Source organism: Hyperoodon ampullatus (assembly GCF_949752795.1).
Source record: "Hyperoodon ampullatus genome assembly, chromosome: X".
NCBI classification, from domain to species: domain Eukaryota; kingdom Metazoa; phylum Chordata; class Mammalia; order Artiodactyla; family Ziphiidae; genus Hyperoodon; species Hyperoodon ampullatus.
In genome coordinates, this window is record NC_136913.1 from 33,809,142 (window position 1) to 33,834,149 (window position 25,008).

Genomic DNA, 25,008 nt, shown 5'->3' on the forward strand with positions numbered 1-25,008 from the left:
AGGAGGAGTAGCAATCCCCAGCGCCCAGGGTCAGGCAGCAAGGACCAGAATATGCCAGGACATTCCTGTACTTCATCTATCATTTCTCTCTGTTCGTTTTACTTGACTTCACTCTTCAGATAGGTTTCCTCTCAAAGAAGAAAATACGAACCCCAGCAGCTGCAGGTTTCCACCCTGTCTGCTTTAGCAACTCCAGAGATAAAAGAGCATTACTTCCCCTATTTTCATAGCATCTCTCTATCAAACCAGAAAATGTCTTGGATTGACCTGCACTTAGGTCACGAAAACACCCCGTGACTAATTATTATTTCCAAGATAGTGTGATAGAGAGTGTTGGTGAGCCAAGACAAGGATGCTAGATGATTTAAAAGAGAAATGCATGAAGTGTGTATCTCCTGTGAGTTAGAGGATTATATTCCAGCACATGCACCACATTACAATATTAAAAAATGTTTAAAACAGGTTCTTCACTATAGCAATGAGGTTAAATAAATTATGTATTATATTCCAGCACATGTACCACATTACAATATTAAAAAATGTTTAAAACAGGTTCTTCACTATAGCAATGAGGTTAAATAAATTATGTATTACCTGAATACAGTAAAACATTATATAACCATTAAAATTCCTTTTACAGAATGTCTAAGGATATGAAAAGGTGTTCATGATAATATAACAAAAACAAAAAGATAAAAAATATTTCTAGGAAACACACCAAAATAATGGAAGTTATCTTTAGAATATAGAACTATAGGTTATTTTATTTTCTTCTTTACAATTCTGGATTTTCTGAATTTTCTACATGGATCATTAATTTTACAATAAAAATATTTTTAAAATACCTGATATATATCAGGAAGTAAGATATACTGGCTGATCTTAGGGCTGTCAGATGAGTTTGTAGGCCTGGTAGAGAAGCTGTATGGAAGCGCAATAGTGTTGGTTTCACCATCATCCTTAATTCTGGGTCCAAAGTAGTGATTGAAACTTGGGTTTATAGGTGTGATATGTTTGTGTTTCTTATTAGAACCTATTATAGGAGTATGTGGATATTGCCAGAGTCTATTCTGGAATTGACCTTTGAGCTAAAGTCATCTAAGAATTAATATCCTGTTTGTAACATGTTCAAAAACAAAGCCAAATTATCTATGTCTGTTGACAGTGCATGCTGAGGAAAATTTTTATATTCAAACACATTGCATATCTACTGATAGTGCAACCCTGGGTCTCACTGCCAAATGAAAACATTATGAAGCAATGAACCTGTATTGTATTTTATTTTATTCCAGCTTTTTTGAGGTATAATTGACAAATTAAAGTTGTATACATTTAAGGTATACAGCGTTGCAACTTGATATGTATATATATATGTGTGTGTGTGTGTATATATATATACATGTATGAAATGATTACCACAATGAAGCTAATTAACACATATATCACCTCACATAGTTACCATTTTTTTGTGTGTGGTGAGAATACTTAAAATCTACTCTTTTAGCAAATTTCAAATATACTATATAGTGTTATTAACTATAGTCACCATGCTATAGGTTAGATCCCCAGAACTTATTTACCTCACAACTGAAAGTTTATACACTTTGACTGATAGCTCTCCATTTCTGTCACCCTCTAGCCCCTGGTAACCCACTGTTCTACTCTCTCCTTCTGTGAGTTTGACTTTTTTTTAAGATTCCATATATAAGTGAGATTATATAGTATTTACTTTGTCATGTGCACCAAGAATACACAATGGGAAGTTTATACCTGGAAGTTTATACCTTTTGACCACCTTCATCCATTTCTACCTTCACCCATTTCACCCAGTTATAAAATAAATAAATCATGGAGAAGTAATGTACCTGCATGGTGACTGTAGTTAATGATACTATATTGCATACATGAAAGTTGATAAGAGAGTAAATCTTTAAAGTTCTCATTACAAGAAAAACATGTAGCTATGTATAGTGACAGATGCTAACTAGATTTATTGCAGTCGTTGATTTCACAATATATACAAATATCAAATCATTCTGATGTGCACCTGAAATGAATATAATGTTTTATGTCAGTTACATGTCAATTTTAAAAAAGGATACACAACGGGGAAAGGATAGTCTCTTCAATAAATGTTGTTTGGGAAATGGTATACAGAAATGCAAAAGAATGAAATTATACCCTCATCATACACCATACACAAAAATCAACTCAAAATGGATTAAAGACTTAAATTTAAGACTTGAAACCATAAAATTCCTAGAAGAAAATGTACAGGAAAAGCTCCTTGACATTGGTCTTAGCAATGAATTTTTGGATATGACACCAAAAGCACAGACAACAAGAGCAAAAATAAACAAGTGAGACTACATTAAACTCAAAAGCTTCTGCACAGCAAAATGAACAATCAACGAAATGAAAAAGCAACCTACAGAATGAGAGAAAATATTTGCAAATCATATACCTAATAAACAATAAACGTTTTAAATGTCAGGCCCTCATTTATGGAAGTCTTATATTTTCCATTGGGAGAAATAATATAAAATCCCATGGTCTAACAACATAAGGTGAAAAGTATGAAAGCAGGTCAAAGAAATCAAGTTACTCTTCTGACAAACTCAAGAGAGAACTAAAGGTGTTCTTAATCCACTAACTGTAAAATATGGTTGTAAGTTTGACAACCACAAGAAATTAAAATTGCTCAATATTGATATCTCTATGAATTATACTGACTTTAGGGGAGGAAGATATTGTTAAGTTCCTCAAGTATGTAGTTGAAAAAATTTTGAAAGTGTGAAAGCCTTAGTCATAAACATGTCTTATTTCACTAGAAGCATGGCAGAAATCCCAGCTATAAATTAGCAAAAGGTGGGCTTCCCTGGTGGCGCAGTGGTTGAGAGCCCGCCTGCCAATGCAGGGGACACGGGTTCGTGCCCCGGTCCGGGAAGATCCCACATGCCGCGGAGAGGCTGGGCCCGTGAGCCATGGCCGCTGGGCCTGCGCGTCTGGAGCCTGTGCTCCGCAATGGGAGAGGCCACAACAGTGAGAGGCCCACATACCGCAAAAAAAAAAAAAAAAAAAAAAAAAAAATTAGCAAAAGGATGTCATAAAGATGAGAGAGCATTTAGTGGGAAGGAGTGCCTGTGTGTTTATGCTGAAACTAAAGGAGTTTTTTTTTTTTTTTTTTTTTTTGGTGGTGTTGTTTTTCAAGGAATATTTAATAACAAGGTAGATAACATATACTTATCTAACATGTATTTTTATATCACTGAAGCTAAAGCAAAACATCCTGTTTATTGGCAAGTATGGCCTGTATGTGTACACTACAGTGCAATTTTTAAAATACTGTAATTATAGTATCAGAACCTCAGAATCTGAATAGGTGCCAGTGTTCTCTCCTTTTTTTATATGGGAAAAGAAAATCCTTTGAAAATCATTTGAAGCTTGGACAAAAATTCCATAGCTATATTCTTAGGATCGCTCTGTAGAGTCTATGATTCAGATGATACAAGGGAAGCTTCAATTCAACTTTTTAGAGAAGACACTCCAGCTCTCATGATCTCATCAACCAGGAGAATGTTGGTGGCAATCACAGTGCAGGAATGAAGAAGCTGTTTCTTTACACAATAGTTATCCCTTATGCCTACTTCTGCTGCTACCATTGCCTCACCTGTATTCAAGTCTACACCCACAAGTTGACCTGATTCTGAATGTTCTGCTTGAACTTTAACTAGTGTTTCCTGAAGGTCAAAAACAGAGTCTGAGCAAGAAGCTTGGGAATCATGAGCAATGCATCAGCAAATGCTTGAACTCCAAGTTGGGCCCTGCCCTTTACACTGGGCTTGTATTTAATCAGGGCTTCTGCCATTGCCACTTCCACTGCACCAGCACCTGGAACTACACAGCCATCATCAATAGCATTTTTAACAGCCCTCAAACCATCTCTTATTGCATCTTTGATTTGAGTAAGTGTGTGCTGCTTATTTGGTCCTTTAATCATCAATAATGTGACCGAGGGAGGATTGTTACATTTCTCAATAAAGGTGAACTTCTCTTCTCCCAATATATATTCTTAGACAAGTCCTGCATGTCCCAAACAATCAGGATTTAGGTCATCAAGAGAATTTAGGGCTACTCTACCACAAGCAAGAGTCAGCCTTTCCATATTTATTCTTTTAGCTCTGCGCAGAGCTACTATGCCTTCTTTTGCAAGAGTATCTAAGGAAAAGGGGTCAATTCCCTTTTGATTAATAACAACAAATCCTTTATCTGAATCATCACAGACTTTCATTTTTAGGTCTATCATTTTTTAAACTCTGTTTTCAATGAATTTTCTTTCAGCTTTCACTAGTTTCTCTCTCTCCTCTGCACTCTTGTAAAAAAAAAAAAAAAAAGCCAGAATTCACCTCTGGTTTTCCATATTTTAATGACACATTGCATGTAAGGATGTATGTATCTACGCATCTTTTACTCTCTTTCTTATATCAGGATGCCATGCCCCATGGTCCAAAACAAGACCTCTGATTAAGTTTGCATCAGTTTCAGATTTATGTTTCATCTCCATGATCTCAACCATGAAGAGGTCAGTAGGTTCATCTTGTTTTTTAATGGCTAAAATGGAGTCCACTACAGCCTCTGTTAAGACATCAGCAAGTTCAGCATGAACTTTAGTATGTAGAGATGTTCTGGCCACATCTATAAGTGTTTCCCTGTCCATCTCTTTGCTTAGTTTGACTTGTTCCAAAAACTGAAGTTCCTTTTCCTTTGTAGCTTCAAACCCTTTTGTAATTATTCTGGGATGAAGACCTTCAGAAATGTAGAGATCCAACTGCTTCAGGAGCTCTCCAATGATTAGGACATTGGAAGTAGTACCATCACCAGTTATGTCATCCTGGGCTGTTGCTACTCTGGCTATTAAGGAGGCTGTTGTGTGTTGAATTTGCATTTCATGAAGCAGCGCATTTCCATCTTTAGTGAGCTTGATGTCTCCAGCACCAGAAACAAGCATCTTCATGGTGCCCTTAGGCCCCAAGTTGGTCCTCAGCACGTACTGCAGCCCCCAGGCCACGCTGATGTTGACGGCCAACACCGCATGGGCTCAGGACACCTCAGCCTTGGAGTTCAGGGTGTTCACGGCCACCATAGCTGACCCAGCAGAAGAAAATGAGGGAACCCGGTGTCTGGAAAGCCCAGAGCCAGTTCAGCATGGCTGGGAGGTGCTATCCAGGTCTTCTGGAGAGGGAGTTTTCTTTTCTATTATTTGAATATTTAAATAGTGTTAATAGCTTGTGAAATTTCTTCTTACTTAGGGCACTGATAATAATAAGAAAATCTTCCAAATACAGACAAATGAGAACTATTTCTTCTTTTTTTTATTATTTATTTATTTGTTTGTTTGTTTTGGCTGCACTGGGTCTTAGTTGCGGCATGTGAGATGTTAGTTGCAGCATGCGAGATCTTTAGTTGAGGCATGCATGTGGAATCTAGTTCCCTGACCAGGGATCGAACCTGGACCCCCTGCACTGGGAGCACAGAGTCTTACCCACTGGACCACCAGGGAAGTCCCTGAGAACTATTTCTTAGACATTTGCTTTTCACCTCTATTATGTAAAAATTGAAGCCATATGAGGATTGAAGCTGAATTATTTACTACCTCAACTCAGTGGACAGTCGCCACTCCTCCACTACAGTTTGGGCTTTAAAGATCTAGTATAAGATAAAATGAAATACATCTCAACAACTCTGTAGGGAAAATGGGTCAGTCTTATCGTTCAATTCTTTTGGTTTGAGATCCCTTACAGAACTCATATCACCTTTAAATACAGCTGCCACCAGTCGATAAGATTTTTTTTAATTCATTTTTTCCTGGTCCTGAGTTGCTGAACTTTGGCCACAAATTGCATTGTATTTAGGGCCTCTCCATCTCACCTCTAAACTTGGAGCATGTGTCTAGAAGAGAACAGAAACAAAACAAGCAAAAATCAAGATAAAATAAAAACCCAAACTGAAGAATCACCCTTCATCTTTCTTTACATTCTTGGCTTGTCTGAGTCCTTCCTTACTTTTATGGCTCATGACCTGTCCCATCTCCAAACATTTGATATCTGTTGCCACTTCTTCATCATATTTACCTCATACATCTCATCAATAGTTAGGTTGACTAGTTTGTTTTCAAATCTCAGTAATCACTGTCCTTCATTGCATGATGACTTGAGAACTAGTTCTTCATATATTTTGGCCAGTTTTTTTTTTAAGTTTGTTTTATGTGAAAACGTAAATCTCATCCTTTAATATATCTTGACTGGAGGCATACGTATGGTGCCATTTTTTAAAATATGATCTTTTATGCCTCTAATCTCACTGAAAGTCAGGCTGGTCAGTTCTCTTTAATGTTCTCTGGGGAATCATCCCTCCTTTCTGAAGCCCTCAATTAAGTCTGAGTTCAAACCACCTACAGGAAAATGGCTCTTCCACCATTTACATCTGCCTTTGCAAACCTGCCTTAAACAATATGGCCCCGATCAACAATCCTAGTGACCTTGAAGAGACAGCAGTGTGTGGCAGCTTGAAGCGAGATCTTAGTTCCTGCCCAGGAAATGAACCTGGGTAGCCTGGGTGAAAACCAGGAATCCTAGCCACCAGTCCACCAGGGACTACAGGCTAGAAGCAAAGTTGGCTTTTGCTGGCCTTGCCCCTGTTGAAAAATGAATTTCTCAGGGAGGCAAAAGCTGTAAAAACACATACAAAGTTTATAATTAGAGACACTGCACAAGTGGGAGAGCACACAGAGAAACAGTTCATTTGGTTAAGACAGAAGCAAGGCAGAGATGCACACCCAGAGAGAAAGGAGGAGCGCACCATATAGGGCAGTTCTTCCCTGTCTTTGTTTACCTTTGGCTAATTATCTCACTTCTTTTTCCACACCTGACCTGTCTTAGATCCCTTCCCAACATGTGTGCGCATATTTTTGTCGAGGGATTCCAGCACAGAGGACTATGGGGAGGTTGACACACCTATTATGGGGTGGTGCCCCTCCCTTTTTGACCCCCGAGGAGCCTTTCTGTGGATGTGTAGTTGGGGAGATCTCCTTGACCTCAAGAATAGGAAATACATGGTCTCTTTATCTTTTGTCCAAGCAGGACCCGCCATTATCTTTATCTTGGAGTATCTGTCCACAGGGGACAGATGCCAGCTGCCCATCTATCTCCTGCTTCACTAGCACTTATGGGTTCCAACAGTCACAATAGAAGCAGTGACCATGGAGGATATGCTTTGCAACAAAGAGGTTTCTCTCTGATTTTCGGTTGGGTCTGTTGATGCAAAACAAGATGGAAGGTGGAGGAAATCCTTTGACTAAGCCAAGAGAACACCATAGCCTCCATTTGTTGGATGTTTCAGATAATTAGTCTTTGAGCTTGATATGTGTGGAACAGCTCAAATGCTCCATTTTGTAGCTCACTTGTGGGAACAGATCAAGCCCTCAAGTTCCCCTGATGTGTATGTTTCTTACTGAAAGTAGTGTCTTTACTTATTTTTATTTTTTTCTTCAGATTTAAATAACATAAGCTTAAGAATGTGGAATGGGGTGGGGAAGAGCCAAATATGTAATTTTATGAGTAAAAGCACTTGAAATTAAATCATCCCGGGAATTAATGTGCATAGAAAACTGACATCTACAACTTGACTTGAGAAATATATGCCAGTTTCTGGTTGACTGTGTATTTCTTAAGCATATACTATAGAAGAAGTTGTTTGTAGTATTTGTATTTCTCATGTCTAGGGCATTGGGTATCGTGTTTCAGATGATCAGTGAATGCTAAATGAAAGAAATAAGTGGATCATTGTGGTCCTCCTCTCATTTTTGTGGCCTTCAAAAGACTAAAGGAATTTTCGAGCAGTTTATATATCAGTGATCCATGAATTCATTAGTTTATTCTCACAGGAAAATATTAGAACAACCCAGTGAACATTTGGTAGATTCAGCTTCTGCTTTTTTCATGTGCTCTCTCTTCCAAAAACTTTTTAATAAGAAAATTACTCAGGTAGAGACAGCATATTCTAAGGCTTTAAGCTAATGTTGGTTCCTAAGCATCCTTCAAATCAACTTCAAGTATGTCCTGGTAGATCAAGGGAGACTATGTAGATGCAGATATTGGCGATTCTGATCTCCACAGAACAGGAGTGAGTTCACTGCAGAGTTTGGCCCATTCCTAACTCCACCAGGGAAAGTGAAGGGCTTCTGCTGCTCTGACTGGGAAACCTGCCCTCTCTTCTCAGTGGAAGAACAGATCATATGGTTAGCTCATTTTATATGTGGTGATGTGACAAGGCATAAAGCACTAGAACTACAGGGTTTTATTTTCAGGATTACTGAGCAAGTCCCTTTAACAAAGGAGGAGAGAAATATGTCTCTTTGCAACTTGACAGGTAAAGATTTATTTTCTTATCTTTAACTGTGTCCAGTGTGCTTATGGATGGAGAGACTGAGCTCACAGGTGACAGCCTTGAACATGGCATATCACAGAGGCCAGCATCAGGCCCTGCTGTAACTACACTGGCTGGCCAGCCAGGGCTTGCAAGGCAAAGCCAAGGGCTCGCCTTGGGAGCCATTCAGGTTTCATGTTGGAGCATTTAGAAAGGGGAAAGCCAGAGGTACAGAGACATTTTAAAGACCATTTAAGATTGTAAACATACAGGAGGGGAATACAGTGTGCTGAGAATTATAAGAAGTTTGGTCCTCTCAAATTTTCCACAGCCTCATGAGAGGGCCATAAGAAGGGAGGGCAGGAAAGGGACACTGCTCACTAGGCTTTGGCATGAACGCTGAGTCCAAAAGCCCATGGCTATTCTCTGAAGAGGACTCTAGTAAATCATCCACTTGGGCTCATATGTCTGTTCCATTTCTTTGATCTAGCAAAAGAGAACAAATGGTGGCCCTCAAAAGATGAAAACTAAGATGTTGTGACTCCAGTTTAAATTATGGAAGCACTTCAGTATTGTCTTTTAAGCTCTAGTCTTCCTTAGCCTTGTAGAGAGTATAAAAACCAAGAGGCAGTACTGTTAACTTATCAAGAAAAATCAGTATCCTTGGTGTGGTTTGTAAATGAGGCACATATTGTCTGTGAGGTGAGGGTGTGAGAAAAGGAAAAATAAAAAAATAATAATAGAGGCATAGGGAAAATGACAGTTTTATTAAGTGGCCTGGGAGATATCTCAGAGTTGTAGCATTTTTTGTAAACAGGTAGTCTGTATGTGTTGTCAAAATGCAAAGGAGACTCACATACCACTCCATGCCCAGATCTGGAGGATAATATAAAAGCAAAAGGAAATAATTGAGTATAAACTTTGGACCCCAAATTAATAAGTATTTTAAAGAATAGTAGAGATCTCCTTCTTCCTTGGGACCATGGAACCTGCTGACTTGATCAATGCAAATTACAGATGGTTGCTAAGCAATGCCTGTCCTGATGCCAGTCAGGTGATTCTATTATTCTTTGTAGAGTTTCTCTCTGCTTTCTGAGACTATGTATGGCATTTTGTTCTCCAAGAATGCGATAATACTCCTTTTTTAAAAACCATTTAACACTATGAAATCTCAAACATATATATTTTTCTTGAGAATGAAATATGTCTATTCCTGTCAAAACCAGATCATAAGGTTTTTAGAAAAGAAGATAAAATAGAGAAATGTCAGTATTGGAGATGGCTTTCCATAAGCCGATTAGGGAAATGGGGATTAACACTGATGCTAATGCAATTTGTGTGCAGAACTCCTTTTAACATATGTCTCTGGCATCCTCCAAAGTCTCATGGTCTCCAGGGGACAAACCCCATTACTCAGTGCATTTCAGAGTGCTGAGGACAGAAATCTACATGGATATATGGAAAATTATTTCTAAAATTGTACTTTCATATTAAGGATCACCTCATTCTTCCCATAACACCATGCTCATATTTTTTTTTATAACATATGTCATATTCTTTATTCACTGGTCTATCTCCGACTGAATGTCAGCTTCCTGAGTTTGGTGGTTTTATCCTTGTGCTTCCTATATTGGTGGAGCCCAGCATCATGTTTCATACACAGTCTGGGGTATATAAGTGTTTGCTGGGAACCAAATTCACACAGATGCAATTATACTAGCATAAATTTAGTGTAAGCTTAGTTTTATCTCAGCTCTGCCATGTATGTTTTCTTTGGACATAAAACGTTCTTCCTAAAAATATTTTAACTTTGAATTTTAATTTTGTGAATAAACTAGAATAAATTATACATTTTATATCTGACTTCATGGATACAAATAGCCTAATATATACATAGAAACATTTGCACTTCTACTTTTAGCACAGACACATAAAGAGCAAGTCGTCATACCTATCCTTACAATCAGAAGAAGCTGGACAGACTGGAAATTAATGACTTTTCTTGGACCCACCAAAGAACTAAGGTCACAGGGCAACTTGCTACCCCTAAATCTGAAGAGACAAGCACATCTAGAGAAAGAGAGCCAAGATCTGTTTACCTGGAGGAGAAGTTAATAAAAAAGAAGACACAAATTAGCAATATAAGAAAAGGGAGGTCATCACTACTGATCCAAGAATACAGGCATACCTTGGAGATATTGCAGGTTTGGTTCCAGACCACTGCAATAAAGCAAATATCACAAAGTGAGTTGCACACACAAAAAAAATTTTAATTCCTACTGCATATAAAAGTTATGTTTACACTATACTGTAGTCCATTAAGTGTGCAATAGCATTATGTCTTTTAAAAAGTATATAACTTGGGGACTTCCCTGGTTATGCAATGGTTAAGAATACACCTGCCAGTGTAGGGGACATGGGTTCGAGTCTTGGTCCAGGAAGATCCCACATGCCACGGAGCAACTAAGCCCGTGTGCCACAACTGTTGAGCCTGCGCTCTAGAGCCCATGAGCCACAACTACTGAGCCCGCGTGCCTAGAGCCCGTGCTCCACAACAAGAGAAGCCACCACAATGAGAAGCCCGTGCACCACAACAAGGAGTAGCCCCTGCTCACCGCAACTAGAGAAAGCCCACGTGCAGCAACAAAGACCCAATGCAGCCCCCCCAAAAAGTACATGACTTAATGTAAAAATACTTTATTGTTGAAAATTGCTAACCATCATCTAACAATGCAGGGGTGCCACAAACCTTCAGTTTATAAAAAATGCAATATCTGCAAAGTGCAGTAAAGTGAAGCACAATAAAATGAGGTATGCCTGTATTAAAAGGATAATAAAAGACCACTACAAAAAACACTATGCCCATAAGTTTGATAACTTGGATGAAGTGGACCAATTCCTTGAAATACACCAACTACCACTGTTTTCAAAAGCTGCCTTTTGAAACACTAATTCTATGGGCAAATACATTGTGAGTAAAACAGCTGATTTAGAAATGGGATTTGGGGACATAATGTATTTACAAATTGGAGTCAGTCTCTAGTTGGATTTTTAATTGAATATTGGGGTGACATTGAGAGCAGTATAAACATGCAGCAATTCAAAAATAATTATAATAATAATGATAAGAAGAGGAGGAGGAGGAGGAGGAAGAGGAAGAGGAAGAAGAAAGTCATCCTGAAAAGATTCAGTGCAAGAGGGGCTTAGAAATTGCCCCTCTATCTCAGTCTTCAATTTCTTCCATCTCCCTCTGGATTTGTGCCTATTTAAAAGCAATCACATGCTTGGTTCAGTTTTTTTTTCCCATTTCATGCCCACATTCATGGGAGAATAGAGATGTTTTCCTGTGCCTTGTTTGCAGTGGGATTATCTTCTACCCCCTGAAAACATTTGAACACTGTACTGAGCCAGGTGACCTATAAGGTCCCAGATTCAGACTCGCTAGTCTATCTTCAATTCTTTCAGTGTCATAAGGTCCCTCAAACCTCCAGGTCTTTGGTCATGCTGTTCTACCTGCTGGAATTTCTTTTCTTCCTCTTCTGCCTGTATGCTAACTTTTCTGGTTAATCCTTACTTGTCCCTCAAGAATCAGCTCACTTGTTGCTAATGGGTCCCCATAAGCATCTTCACAGTCCTCAGGCTGACTCAGGAGATGCTCCCTTTTCATCTCATCGTACAGTATGACAATGACTGATGTTCTTCCACATGTCCTCTCTCTATGCTGAGCATCTCGAAAGTCAGGGCTGCTCGGTGCCTGGCCTTTAATATGTATGAAATGAGTGCATGAGCCGGTGATGCTCAGGAATGAGAGGCTATGGGTGAAGGTTTAGGAAAACCATCAGAGTCCTCTTGGAATGAAGGAACAGAAAGTCCACAAGAAGGAAGAAGTCAACGGAGAACTAATAAATTTGCTTGGGATAGTGCACTAAATTTCTACACCCTTTTCAGAAAAAAAGTGGCTTGATGACACAAGTGAAAGCATAAGTTGCCAGAATTGATGGGCCCAGATCCAGTTTTATTCCCCAGGAATAGAATATTACATTTCTTTGTAAGAAAAGCAACAGGAAGCCTTATCTGCTGGTCATACTTATTGGTAGGTATTTGCAGGGATGTTCTTATGACTTATTATTCATCAATTGCTTCTTATGAACAAGAATTCCCACCCTAACCAGGTACCAGCAGCCTGGTAGTTGGCATCTGACGATAGCTTCACATCTACTAGACCGAGAAGGAAGTGGCCTTTCTCTGCTTCCCCGTAAGGACTCATGGACATTTGCTGCCCTCGGGGGCTGCTGTACTTGGTGTACAGTCATCAGTAAACCAGGCACTGAAGTCTTGAGTTTTATCTCCTCACTGCACTCACAAGTGATTCATCTTTTCACAACCGTCTGTAGCAAATCAAGAGTAAAGTAACAGAACATCACTGGTAAAACCACTTGGGATTACCAGGGAGAAAACAATGATTCATTGGTCACAAGAGATTATACTTAGAGAGGGGAGAAGTGAAAGCTGTGAAGCATTTGCAGATTCAGCCTGTATGGCATGTTTGCTCAGCACAAGCTCCTTGAGGATGTTTCTATGATGCAGAAATCAATCTGTGGCATCCAAGTTGGCCCTTTATGACCTGTTCAAACACCCATTATACGGAGCTTCACCTTTTCGTGTGCCCTATCGTCATGCAAATACCTCAGCACACTGTGTTGCTCAGCATTTCAGATTATCCCCCTTTGGTCAAACAAACCAGAATGCTATTTCTGGGATTCTTTTCTTCCCACCATCCAGATTTCTCCCTCATTCTGCTACATCCTCCAGTGAATTTTTTGTTTTTATTATTGCTTTAGAGTTCATGGATAATATTTCTTTTGGAAAGATACCAGTAAATCTTCACATTTTACTTTAGCACCAAACTGACATTATACAAGAGAGAGATCTGCAATCCATCATATGAAGGAAAATTTAAATGAATGCCATATAAAACATTCTATAAAATGCGATAAAATCTTCCCACATGCTAGGGCAGGACATGGTTTTCTTCTTCCTGTGGAGAAATAAGTTAACAGAATTGACCCAAATAGATGCCTAGACATAAAACATCACAGGCAAAATGCAGGATACCAGCAGTAATTTTAAACCAAGAACTTACAGATGATTATGCTTATGTCCGGATGGAAAAGTAGTTATATACTCCAAGCAAGGCTGTTTTAAACTTTCTCTTTGAAAGAGAATAATAGATGGGTGAAAAATAATTTTGAGAAATGCCTCAGGGGATAATATATGAATCCATCCATACCTTTTTGTCTTGCTCAACCTAGGCCTGGGGGAGGGGATTCTCTTCCAAATCTATTTTTGATCTAACAAAGTACTTATTAACATTCAAAACAGACACACAGCTCAGTCATTTGTGCTCTCACTGCAACAAAGGATCCTGACAGAGGCTGCCAATCACAGGCGTGCACCTTCCTAGACACAATGACGGGTACAGACTCTGTGCCAGGGAGTCAGAGCGCTTCTCTGGGATTTGGGCTCTGCTCAGCCCCTCTATGATGGTGAAGCTGTGAGGACAAGAGCTGTGAGAGCCAGGCTGAAGAACTCGTGGAAGACGCTGGCTTACAGAAGATAAAGGAGCCCACCGCAGAGAAACAGAGCCTGGCAGAGAGAGCACCACTGTTCCCACTGTCTCAGAGGCCTGGCCACACCACTGCCCACCTTCCCTTGGTTACTGCAGCAGATCGAGTCCCTTTGTGCCTCAATTTGTTCACGTTGAGTTTCTAGGACAGTCCCTGACTAGGATCTTTAACATAAAACTATGTATTTTTTGTTTTGTCTTGTTTTAATCTTCTGCTCCTAATACAGTGTTTGGCGCGGAATAGAAACTCAAAAATAAAACAACAACAAAAAAATAAATTGAAAAGTGGCCTCAAATACTGACCCCCTGCCCTTTCTTTCTTTAATGAATTGTAAAGTGATATGCTAAATGCACTGATAAGCCCAGCAAAACAGTAACTTGTAAATGGAAATGGGGAATTCCATTTTACAAAGGAAGGTCAGACTTAACATTCTTTACTTTTTTTAGCAAGTTTTCACACAAGATAAGGGAAATCTACAAGATGGGCTTCAAAGAGACAGGGGAGGCAATTGGCAAAAAGGTAAACCATCCAGATAGGAAACTAATGTTAGGATGAGGACACTCAGTTCATGTTTTGTTCTGTTTTGGTCTGTTTTTTGTTTTGTGTGATATACTTTTGCCGTTACTAACACTGGAGGTACATTTTTACTATACCTTCCCTAGTTTTAGAATTGGTGTATACTGAAGGGGGCCAGAATGTGCCACCCCAAAATATGTCTCTTTGGCATAAGGATTATTTTGAGCTGCTCAATATTAAGAAATAGACACAAGAGAGGCTCTGAAAACCAAGTAGAAGTTACCCTTTTGTAAGGTAAATTTAAATTTATTAAGGAAATCTCCATTTGTAAGAGTTTCTCCCTTTCTGTACCAGTAAGAGGAGAATGACTAAAACTCTAGAAACAACTACTGATACAGAAGGCCATGACTTAAATCTGCAGAACAAACATACCCTGTTTACTGTGCTTTGCCTGATAACCTCCCATAACTGTCTCACCCCACCCCCAATATGTTTTGTCTTAGCTGAAAGTGGTATTTAAGGTGGTGGCTGGGGCATTTCAGGGAGTTACTCAGTTTTCTTGGGTCTTTCCCATGTATACAGCAGTTATACATGTTTTTAAACTTCTGTTTGTTTTTCTCCTATTAATCTGTCTTTTATTACAGCCAAGCAACTAGAAAGGAAGAGAGAAAATTATTTTTCCTCCCCCAAAATAGATTACTCAGAGAGTAAATTATAGCTACAGGTTGGTGTAGCATGGAGAAACAATTGTGGTTTAGACCAGCATCTGTTGATTGAATCTTCAGAGTTGTGTACTTTTCTTATAAGCATCTCTTAAAGAAATTTGAACTCTGTTATTCTCAAACATTTGGCACTGAATGAAAAATTCAAAAGACAAAGGAAATGGAAGTAGTGGTAAGTTCAAGGAGAAGAGACAGAGAAATTGTGACAAAATGCCGGCATAGGAATAGAAGGGAATAGATGAAGTATAAATTTTTAGAGCTTACCCTAGCATGAAATCTTCTGTTTTTATTGTGTTAAAAAAAAAACCAAACACATAACAAAATTTAAAATCTTAACCATTTTTAAGTACAGTAGTGTTAACCATAAGCACATTGCTATGCAACAGATCTTTAGAAAATTTTCGTCTTATAAAACTGAAACTTTATACTCATTGAAAGTGTTAAGAAATGAAATTCAACTGAGTAAATTTTAAAGATCCTATTGGCTGTATTCAATGATTCATGCATCAGGCAGCACCCAATCCAGCAGATAGAAAGGAGCTCTCAGGAACTGTACAAAATGAAAGACTTTTATAGGCAGAAGGGAATGGGAACAAGGAAGTTATACTAGGCCAAAAAAAAAAAGTGGGTTGATTATTGCAAGGTCTCTTTCCTTTAGGCGGTGTCTGGGGTCTCTCAGGCAGATTATCTAACTAATGCTGATTAGGTGATTCCTGATTGACTGGTTTAAGATTCGTTTTGTGGGAAAGCCAAAACTATAATTCAGTTAAGTCTCAGTTTGGTGACGTGGGACTTAGCATGAACGACTCCAGTTTGGGTGTGTTGTCTTGATTTTAATGAAAGACAACTCCCCTTTTCCCCATGCCTATAGCTCCTGGCAACTACCGTTCTATTTTCTGTTTCTAAGAATTTAACTAATTTGGATATCACATGTAAGTAGAATCAAGCAGTAGTTGTCCTCTTGGCTTATGTAACTTAGCATAATATCCACAAGGCTCATCCATACTGTGGCATATGATGGGATTTTCACCTTTTTTAAGGGAGAATAATATTTTATTGCATGTATATGCCACATTTTCTCTATCCATATATCTGTGATAGATATCAACCTCTTGGCTCTTGAGAATAATGCTGCAATGAATATAGGTGTGCAGATTATCTCTTTGAAATCCTGTTTTCAGTTCTTTTGGATATATACCTAGAAGTGGGATTCCTAGGTCATATGATAATTCTGTTTCTAATTTATTGAGGAGCCTGTTTTTCACATCAGCTGCACCATTTTACATTCCCACCAACAGTGTACAAGGGTTCTGATTTCTCTACATCCTCACCAACACGTCATTTTCTTTTTTTTTTCTTTTTTAACAGAAGCTCATTAAGCTTCCAAAAGACAATTATTTTGAATTCTTTGTCATTTAATTCATAGATGTCTGTTTCTTTGGGTTTAGTTTCTGGAGATTTTTTTTTTTTTTTTTTTTTTTATTAAGTGAGCCATGTTTCCCTGTGTCTTCATATGCCTTGTTGGTTTTTGCTGGGATTTGGGTATTTGAAAAAAAAAAATCCACCTCTTCTGGTCTTTACAAACTGGCTTTGTACAGAAGACCTTCACCAGTCAACCTGGCTAGAGATTCTAGGGGCATCTCAAACATTTTCTGACGATGTGTCTTCTCTGTGCTTGTGCATATAATTTCCCAACTGTACAGATTTTCCAGTTTGCTTTTCAGGATCTTGTAATATCTTGTTCCCTCCAGTGTCTGTTATGGTTCTCTAGGTGCTCTGTTGCTACAACAAGCCACCAAGCTTTACTTTGTTCTCAGCAGCCCCCAGGGTTCAAAAGTAAGCTGGTTCCCCATCAACACTCCAACTCAGGGGAGACAGAAGCCAGTCCCTCAGGCATCCCCCTGAATGGCTGGAATACTGGGTATACGTTCCACTTTTCTCTTACCCTCCAAAGGACAAGCACTGAGTTGAGTGTTTTCTTCCAGTCACCCCAAGCTGTGCTGGCTTTGGGGAAGGGCTATCATGGGTGAAATGTAACAATTTTTCTTACCCATTTCAATGTGACTATTCTTGGCTTTCCCCTTTCCTGGGGTACTGAGTCATCTTCAATGGTTTCTGGAGTTCTCATAAAGGCTTTCTGGGCCATATATTGTTGGTAAGTCAGTGTCTCTGTGGGGAGCAAGGTCTGAGGGTTCCTATTCTGCCATCTCACTGACATCAGTCCTAAATCTTCATTCGTGTTTTATGATAAGGATCAGGTCACTGAGAGAAGAGAAATGAGTTTTATATACTGAATAATTATTATAATAGTCGTTGACTTTTCTTTAATGCTTACTATGAGAGTGACACATGGTATACAGATGGTCCCAACTTAACGATGGTTCAACTTACGATTTTTCGACTCTATGTTGGTGCAAAAGCCATACGCATTCAGTAGAAACTGTACTTTGAATTTTGAATATTGATCTTCTCCCAGACTAGAGATATGCCCTACGATACTTTCTTGTGATGCTGGGCAGGGACAGCGAGCCACAGCTCCCAGTCAGCCACACCATCATGAACGTAAATAACCAATGCACTTATAATAATTCTGTACCCATACATCTATTCTGTTTTATACTTCCAGTACATTATTCAATAAATTACATGAGTTATTAACACTTTCTTATAAAATAGGCTTTCTGTTAGATGATTTTGCCTAACTGTAGGCTAATGTAAGTGTTCTGAGCATGTTTAAGGTAGGTTAGGCTAAACTATGATGTTTGGTAGATGAGGTGTATTCAATGCATTTTCAGCTTATGATATTTTCAACTTACGATGGGTTTATAGGGGCATAACCCCATCATGAGTCAAGGAAGATCTGTGTGATAAAATTCTCACAACTGTATCTATAAAGATTCCAAATACCACTTCCCTCTCCCAATTTACCCAATAAGAAAACTAAAAGAGGGTGGCCTAAGGGTGCTTTTCTAGTCAATAGTAGGAATGGGGTTTGCACCAAGGCAATCTAAATCCATGGCCTGTGGGTTTAACAAGTTGCTTCAAAGTCTTTAGTATTTGAAACTGTAGGATTATATAAAAGCCAAAAACAAACAAAAAAGCAAAACAAAAACCAGGAGGTTATTTAGTTTTGTGAGTTAACATGAATTTTATTGTTTAACATCATAGGAAACCAAGAAAGTCACAGGTAATAAAGCATTAAATAACATAGCTACACATACAAAACATTTTCAGAAATTCTTAGACTTTGGGGGAAGAAGAATGTTTAACCTAAAGTTGATTTAAATCTGATAAGTATACCATTCAAAGAGAGATTGATTTCCACCAGTTTCTCCATGGGATCATAATTCTGTCTCTGAAGTAATCCCAGATGCCCATTAGAAAAGCCTTGACTAAAACATATTAACAAGCCCTAAATTTGTTTAGTCAACGGAAACCTCCATACATGCTCAGGGGGTAGTTTTCCAAACCCAGTCAGATGTAGGGATTTATGGCATATTAGCTCCCTCCAGGATAACTTTATGTTCAACCCCCCAAAACCCAGCAAAACCCTACAAGCTGGTTCCATCACCCCCTCACTAACATCTCATTCAACTTTCCCATGGTACACAGTGATTTGTGGAATTTTATCTCTTCCAGTGCTTAAGATTCAACTTTGCCATGTTTTCTTTATTGCAAGTAATAAGAACAATTACTTTTTTTTTTTTGGTTTTAAAGTGACAGGATGAGTTTTATTTTTTATATTTTTAACTTTGTTATATTTGTACTTTTTTTTACGGTAGGTCCTTGTTGGTTATCTATTTTATACATCTTTAACATTTATTGATTGATTGATTGATTTTGACTGTGTTGGGTCTTTGTTGCTGCGCGCAGGCTTTTTCTCTAGTTGCAGTGAGCGGGGGCTGCTCTTCATTGCAGTGCGTGGGCTTCTCATTGCAGTGGCTCCTCTTGTTGCAGAGCATGGTCTCTAGGCATGTGGGCTCAGTAGTTGTGGCTCACGGGCTCTAGAGCACAGGCTCAGTAGTTGTGGCTCACAGGCTTAGTTGCTCCACGGCATGAGGGATCTTCCCGGACCAGGGCTTGAACCCATGTCCCCTGCACTGGCAGGCAGATTCCTAACCACGGAGCCACCAGGGAAGTCCAGTTATCTATTTTAAATATAGCAGTGTGTACATGTCAATCCCAAACTCCCAATCTATCCCTCCCTCTTACCCTTCCCCTAGGTGGAACAATAAGAACAATTTCTAAGGCAGATTATGTCAATAAATTTTCTTCAACTACCTACTTTTTCTATATTACTCATTTTGCTTTCTCTTTTTTTTGTGTTTTTTGCAGTTTTAACACTTCGTATAAGATGAGAGAGAAAGCTGAAGGGTATTGGCCAGATATTTTCTTTGTAAAATACTTGTTCTAAAGTTCCAGTACTTAGAAAAATGTTAACCTCATTTATCACACACACACACACACACACACACACACAGTATGTTTCTTATTTATAAGTCACGGCTTTCTTAATTATCACTCATCAAGGACTTACCTGATTCACAAGCTAGCAGCCTCCAAATTACCCTCCCTGCCTATGGTTTCTTCCCTTCCAATCCTTTAAATTAAATTGCATCAAGTAATAATCATTGCTCAGGGTAAAAGAATAAAAAATTAAAACAGTCTCCCTAAAGCACAATTTCTAATAAGCAAAGCGTAGATGAGAAAGTAAATGTAAATGGAAGGTACAAATGCAAGAGAAAAAAAACCAACACTAGAGCAAAATCTCAGTAGAACTTCAGATGCGATTATTCAGTATTGCTGAGCAGAGTCAGGGCTCATTAGTTCTGGGGAAAAGTAAGAATATGCACGAGGGCAAGTAAAGTTGGTTGATTCCTCATAGTGCTTCCTATTCCCTCAGCAAATATTACCATTTCACTCCACTCAAAAAGTAAAATGAATAATGCTTTTTACTGGCCTTTGGAAAACTTCCTCTATGCATTGAATGTCATTTAATTTGGCTCATAATCCTCCGTGAAATAGTGTAAGGGTGTATATTACTAGTTTTAATATTAGTGGGTAGGACTATGGCTAAGTAACTTTTTTCCAGGTTACTGAGAGGCTTATAGTATTCAACTCTTCTGCCTCCTGAAACATTCACTTTGCAATACAAAACTAAAACTATAATTACGGATATGTCTACACGATACCAAAATAACAGATGGATTTAGCTAGAAAAACAACATGCACATTTATGGAATTGTATACTCAAACAAATATGAACTGACAGATTTTTCATATTTTCATTTTAATTTGGGTGTTGTGAGCATACAGCTGAAGTGTGACAAAGCCCATGATAGTAATTGAAATTCAGAGCAGTCAATTTTAGAAAACACTTACTGTGTTGATCATCTACACGTATTGTACTTTTGGATACATACTTATTAACAAAATTTGTTTCCTATCACTCATGTCTGTCCTCTTAATGGCCATCACAACCAAGTATTTCCTATGCCTGAAATACCGCAGAGTGTGAAGTGCCACTAATTTCCTTTGATGTCATAATTTCAGAGCCATGTAGAGAGAGTAATTAGGAGCTTCATTCAGTGTTATGGTGACAGCTTGGCTCTCTTCGACGGTACATAAATCTAAACTAGGGAGAGTGTGTGTGATGTGGAGACAAGAGACCTGGCTTGGGTGACCAAAGGGATTATCTTTGTCCCAGCTCTATCATCACCTTCATGGAGGAAGTTGGAAATGTTAGCTAGCCCTTTTTAGCCTCAGTTCCCTCAATTTCAGGAGAGAAGGAGGGAGGAAGGAAGGAAGGAGGGAAATGAATGGGGGGGAGAGAAAGAAATGTGGGAAGGGAAGGAAATAAATGGCAGAGGGACAGAGGAAAGAAACAGTAAGGGAACAAAGGGACACAATTTCTGAAATATGAGTGTTATTACATGTGCCCATAGAATTCATATCTCATCTCCAGCCGCCCACTACCCCTCCACTTGAACAGAGACATTTTCACTATGTTCATTCACTTAAAAAACACCTACCATTTGTAAACATTATGCTTTGTGCCGGGAATACCACAATAAATACCACATCCTGCCTCCATTCAGAGTTTTCAGAGTGCAGTGAGGGTAATATACATTAATTTATATAACAAGACAATTATATCGCTGTCACTTCTGTGAATAAAACCCGTCACAAAAAGGATGACATTTTTTCCATAAGTACTTTTTGTTTTGTTTCCTTTCCATGCTCTTCAGGTATCACTCCTTTTATGTTTTCTGACTTCTCTGCTATCTTTAGGCTTCTCTGGATCTGGAGCAGACAGCAAAGCAAATCAGTAGGCCAAAATAAGATTGGCCAAAATAGGATTTCCTTACTGTCTTGCCAGGATCACCTTTAATTTTGCAGTTTCATCTTCCAGTTCTTTTTCTGTCTTATTTCTCTTACTCTTCCCCCCGCCACCCTGCCCCCAGCCCATTCTCTCAGGTTTTCCTCCCACTGGATGTCAATCTATTGGTAAGGAGGCTGCCCTAATAATTATCCCAACAGGGGCATTTCTCCTAATGGTTCTCACCTGCCTTGTGTGGCAGCACAGGCTGCAGAGCTCATCACACAGATTTTTGGACTCTTTATCTCCATATTCCCAGGGATTCATGCAAGGAGCCAAGGAGGAATGGTTTGGGCCAGTACCTAGGCTCATCCTGCTGCTGGACCTAGTGTGATACATCTGTCCTCTGTTTTACCTGCAAAGTAATTAAACTACAAACAAATTCTCTAGGTCACCAGAGCTGTTAAGGTCCAAATACGCCTGCCATCTGTGTTTCCTGAAAATTACTGAGTGGCAGATTGTGCTTGGCAGGTATTTTCTGTTCTCCAAACAGGCATTTATCAATCAGCAAATTCAGTGCTTTCAAACTCACCACTTAGTAAACATCACAGCTCATTTTATAGATTTGGAAGTGTTGGTATTTCTCTGAGCAGGCTCAGAAATAGTTTGGGAAATGCTTTTACATGCCGTCCTGCCAAATCCCCCAACAGAATTCTCACTTCCTACTCACTGCCAGACTATGTTCCAAAGCCAAGGCCAGGAAACAGACTGTAGCCTCCAAAGGAAGGAAGGTTCAACTATTAGAGACAGATGATTGAATAAATAAACCCTACAACCTAAACCGATTTGTTCACGCACAGATATTAAGTTGTTTTTGGTAGATACACAAGAGCAGGCACAGTTCTGATGTGGATAACGGCTGAAGAAGCCCCAGAGCCTCACTTCCAGGTCATACTAAAAGCCAGCTTTGAATCAAACTCTAGCATATACCCATTTATTTAATTACCCATTATCAAGTGTCCATAAAGCAGTTCAGGCAACTTGGGAGTGGCACCTGATAAGTGCGTTTTTAACAAGCATCTTAGATGATCCTGAAGCACACAAAAGTGTTAAAACCACTGCCTCAAGCTGTGCCTACATCAGAGCTAATGGCTACCTTAGTCCCCTCCTTTTTGGTCTCTTTTTTTTTAATTGAAGTATAGTTAATTTAAAATGTTGTGTTAATTTCGAGTGTGCAGCAAAGTGATTCATATATATATATATATATATATATATACACACACACACACACGTATTCTTTTTCAGATTCTTTTCCATTATAGGCTATTACAAGATATTGAATATAGTTCCCTGTGCTATACAGTAGTTCCTTGTTGTTTACACATTTTATATATGGCAGTGTGTATATGTTCATCCCAAACTCCTAATTTATCTCCCCCACATACACTTTGGTAGCCATAAGTTTGTTTTCTATGTCCTTGAGTCTCTTTCTGTTTTGGAAATAAGTTCATTTGTATCATTTTTTAAGATTCCACATATAAATGGTATCATGTAATATTTGTCTTTGTCTGGCTTGCTTCACTTAGTATAATAATCTGTAGGTCCATCCATGTTGCTGCAAATGACATTATTTCATTCTTTTTTATGGCTGAGTAATAGTCCATTGTATATATGTTCCACATCTTCTTTAACCATTCATCTGTCAATGGACATTTAGGTTGGTTCCATGTCTTGGCTGTTTGTAAGTAGTGCTGCTATGAACATTGAGGTACATGTATCTTTTTGAATTAGAGTTTTCTCTGGGTATATGCCCAGGAGTGGGATTGCAGGATCGTATGGCAACTCTATTTTTAGTTATCTAAGGAACCTCCATACTGTTCTCCATAGTGGCTGCACCAATTTACGCTCCCACCAACAGTGTAGGAGGGTACCCTTTCTCCACACCCTCTCCAGCATTTATTATTTGTAGACTTTTTAATGATGCCCATTCTGACTAGTGTGAGGTGATATCTCATTGTAGTTTTGATTTGCATTTCTCCAATAATTAGCAATATTGAGCATCTTTTGATGTGCCTGTTGGCCATCTGTATGTCTTCTTTGGAGAAATGTCTGTTTAGGTCTTCTGCCCATTTTTTGATTGGGTTGTTTGGGTTGTTTTTGATATTCAGCTGTTTGTATATTTTAGAAATCAATCCCTTGTCAGTAGCATCGTTTACAAATATTTTCTCCCAGTCTGTAGGTTGTCTTTTTGTTTTGTTGATGGTTTCCTTTGCTGTGCAAAAGCTTTTAAGTTCCATTTGTTCATTTTTGTTTTTATTTCCATTATGCTAAGAGACGAATCCAAAAAAATATTGCTGCGACTTATGTCAAAGAGTGTTCTGCGTATGTTTTCCTTTAGGAGTTTTATAGTATCTGGTTTTGCATTTAGGCCTTTAATCCATTTTAAGTTTATTTTTGAATATGGTATTAGAGAATGTTCTAATTTCGTTCTTTCACATGTAGCTTTAGGAGCTAGAAGAGACTGGGAAAAAGCTACTGGAAGGCTGTCGAGGGAAGGTAATATTTGAAGCCAATTGGATGTGTATTACACATGCTCTTCAGCTTTGTTTATTTTACAAAGCATAGAAATTATCTGTGGAAGTTGTTTTTAAGTAGAGAGGTATGGAAACTAACCCACGCCTGGTGAACCTGCATGCATGCTGTGGGAGAGTCTCATGTATTTTGCAAAAGATCTGTTGTTGATTCTAGTGCACAGCCGTGTTTGTGAATCATTGATACGGAGCTAGCTGTGTTGACCTAAAGCAAGTAGACTGCCAGGTCTTTCTCCAGTGAATATGGGTTTATTCAGGATCAGCAGAGAATTGCAATTCTGGGCCTGCACCCATGGCGAGCCTTGTGCAAGTGCTTGCCCAGCAAGGGAAGGAAACTGCTTTTATAGAGGGGGGGGAAAAAGAACTTGGGAGGCCCATAGTAAACAAAGAGTCCATGGCTTTTCATTGGCTGAGTCCTTGCCATGAAAGAACAGGAATCTTTCTTCTTTCTACCTGCTGGACTCTGCAATCATTGTAGGGCATGAGAGCTCCCCTTTTGGTCTTCCGACTATTTAATTGAGGTTTCTGTTTATTAATTTTGTACAGCTAGAAGCCACTTTCTGTTTCTCCAATCCAAGTTTAGAGCTTCCAGCAACAGGAAAACACTGTACATTTCTGTTCCCAGAGTTGCTATTAATTAGCATTGCAATCTCAGACATGTCACTTGATATATCAGAGCTTCGGTTTTCTTACAAGAAGTCACTTTAAATACAAGCTAATACAGATATTCTGATAAAATGTTATCCATTTTATCCCAGTCATTCAAAGGCACAAGTCTTTGTTACAGGTATAGCAGGAGGCAATATTTT

The 25,008-nt window shown here is 38.8% G+C and overlaps 1 pseudogene across 1 annotated transcript; it reads right to left on the reverse strand.

The window, feature by feature from the left end:
• Positions 1-3,524: 3,524 nt before the first annotated feature.
• On the reverse strand, positions 3,525-5,143 carry LOC307069618 (T-complex protein 1 subunit zeta-like; annotated as a pseudogene). Its single transcript has one exon. The product of its transcript is annotated as a T-complex protein 1 subunit zeta-like (transcript).
• Between the last annotated feature and the right edge of the window lie 19,865 nt (positions 5,144-25,008).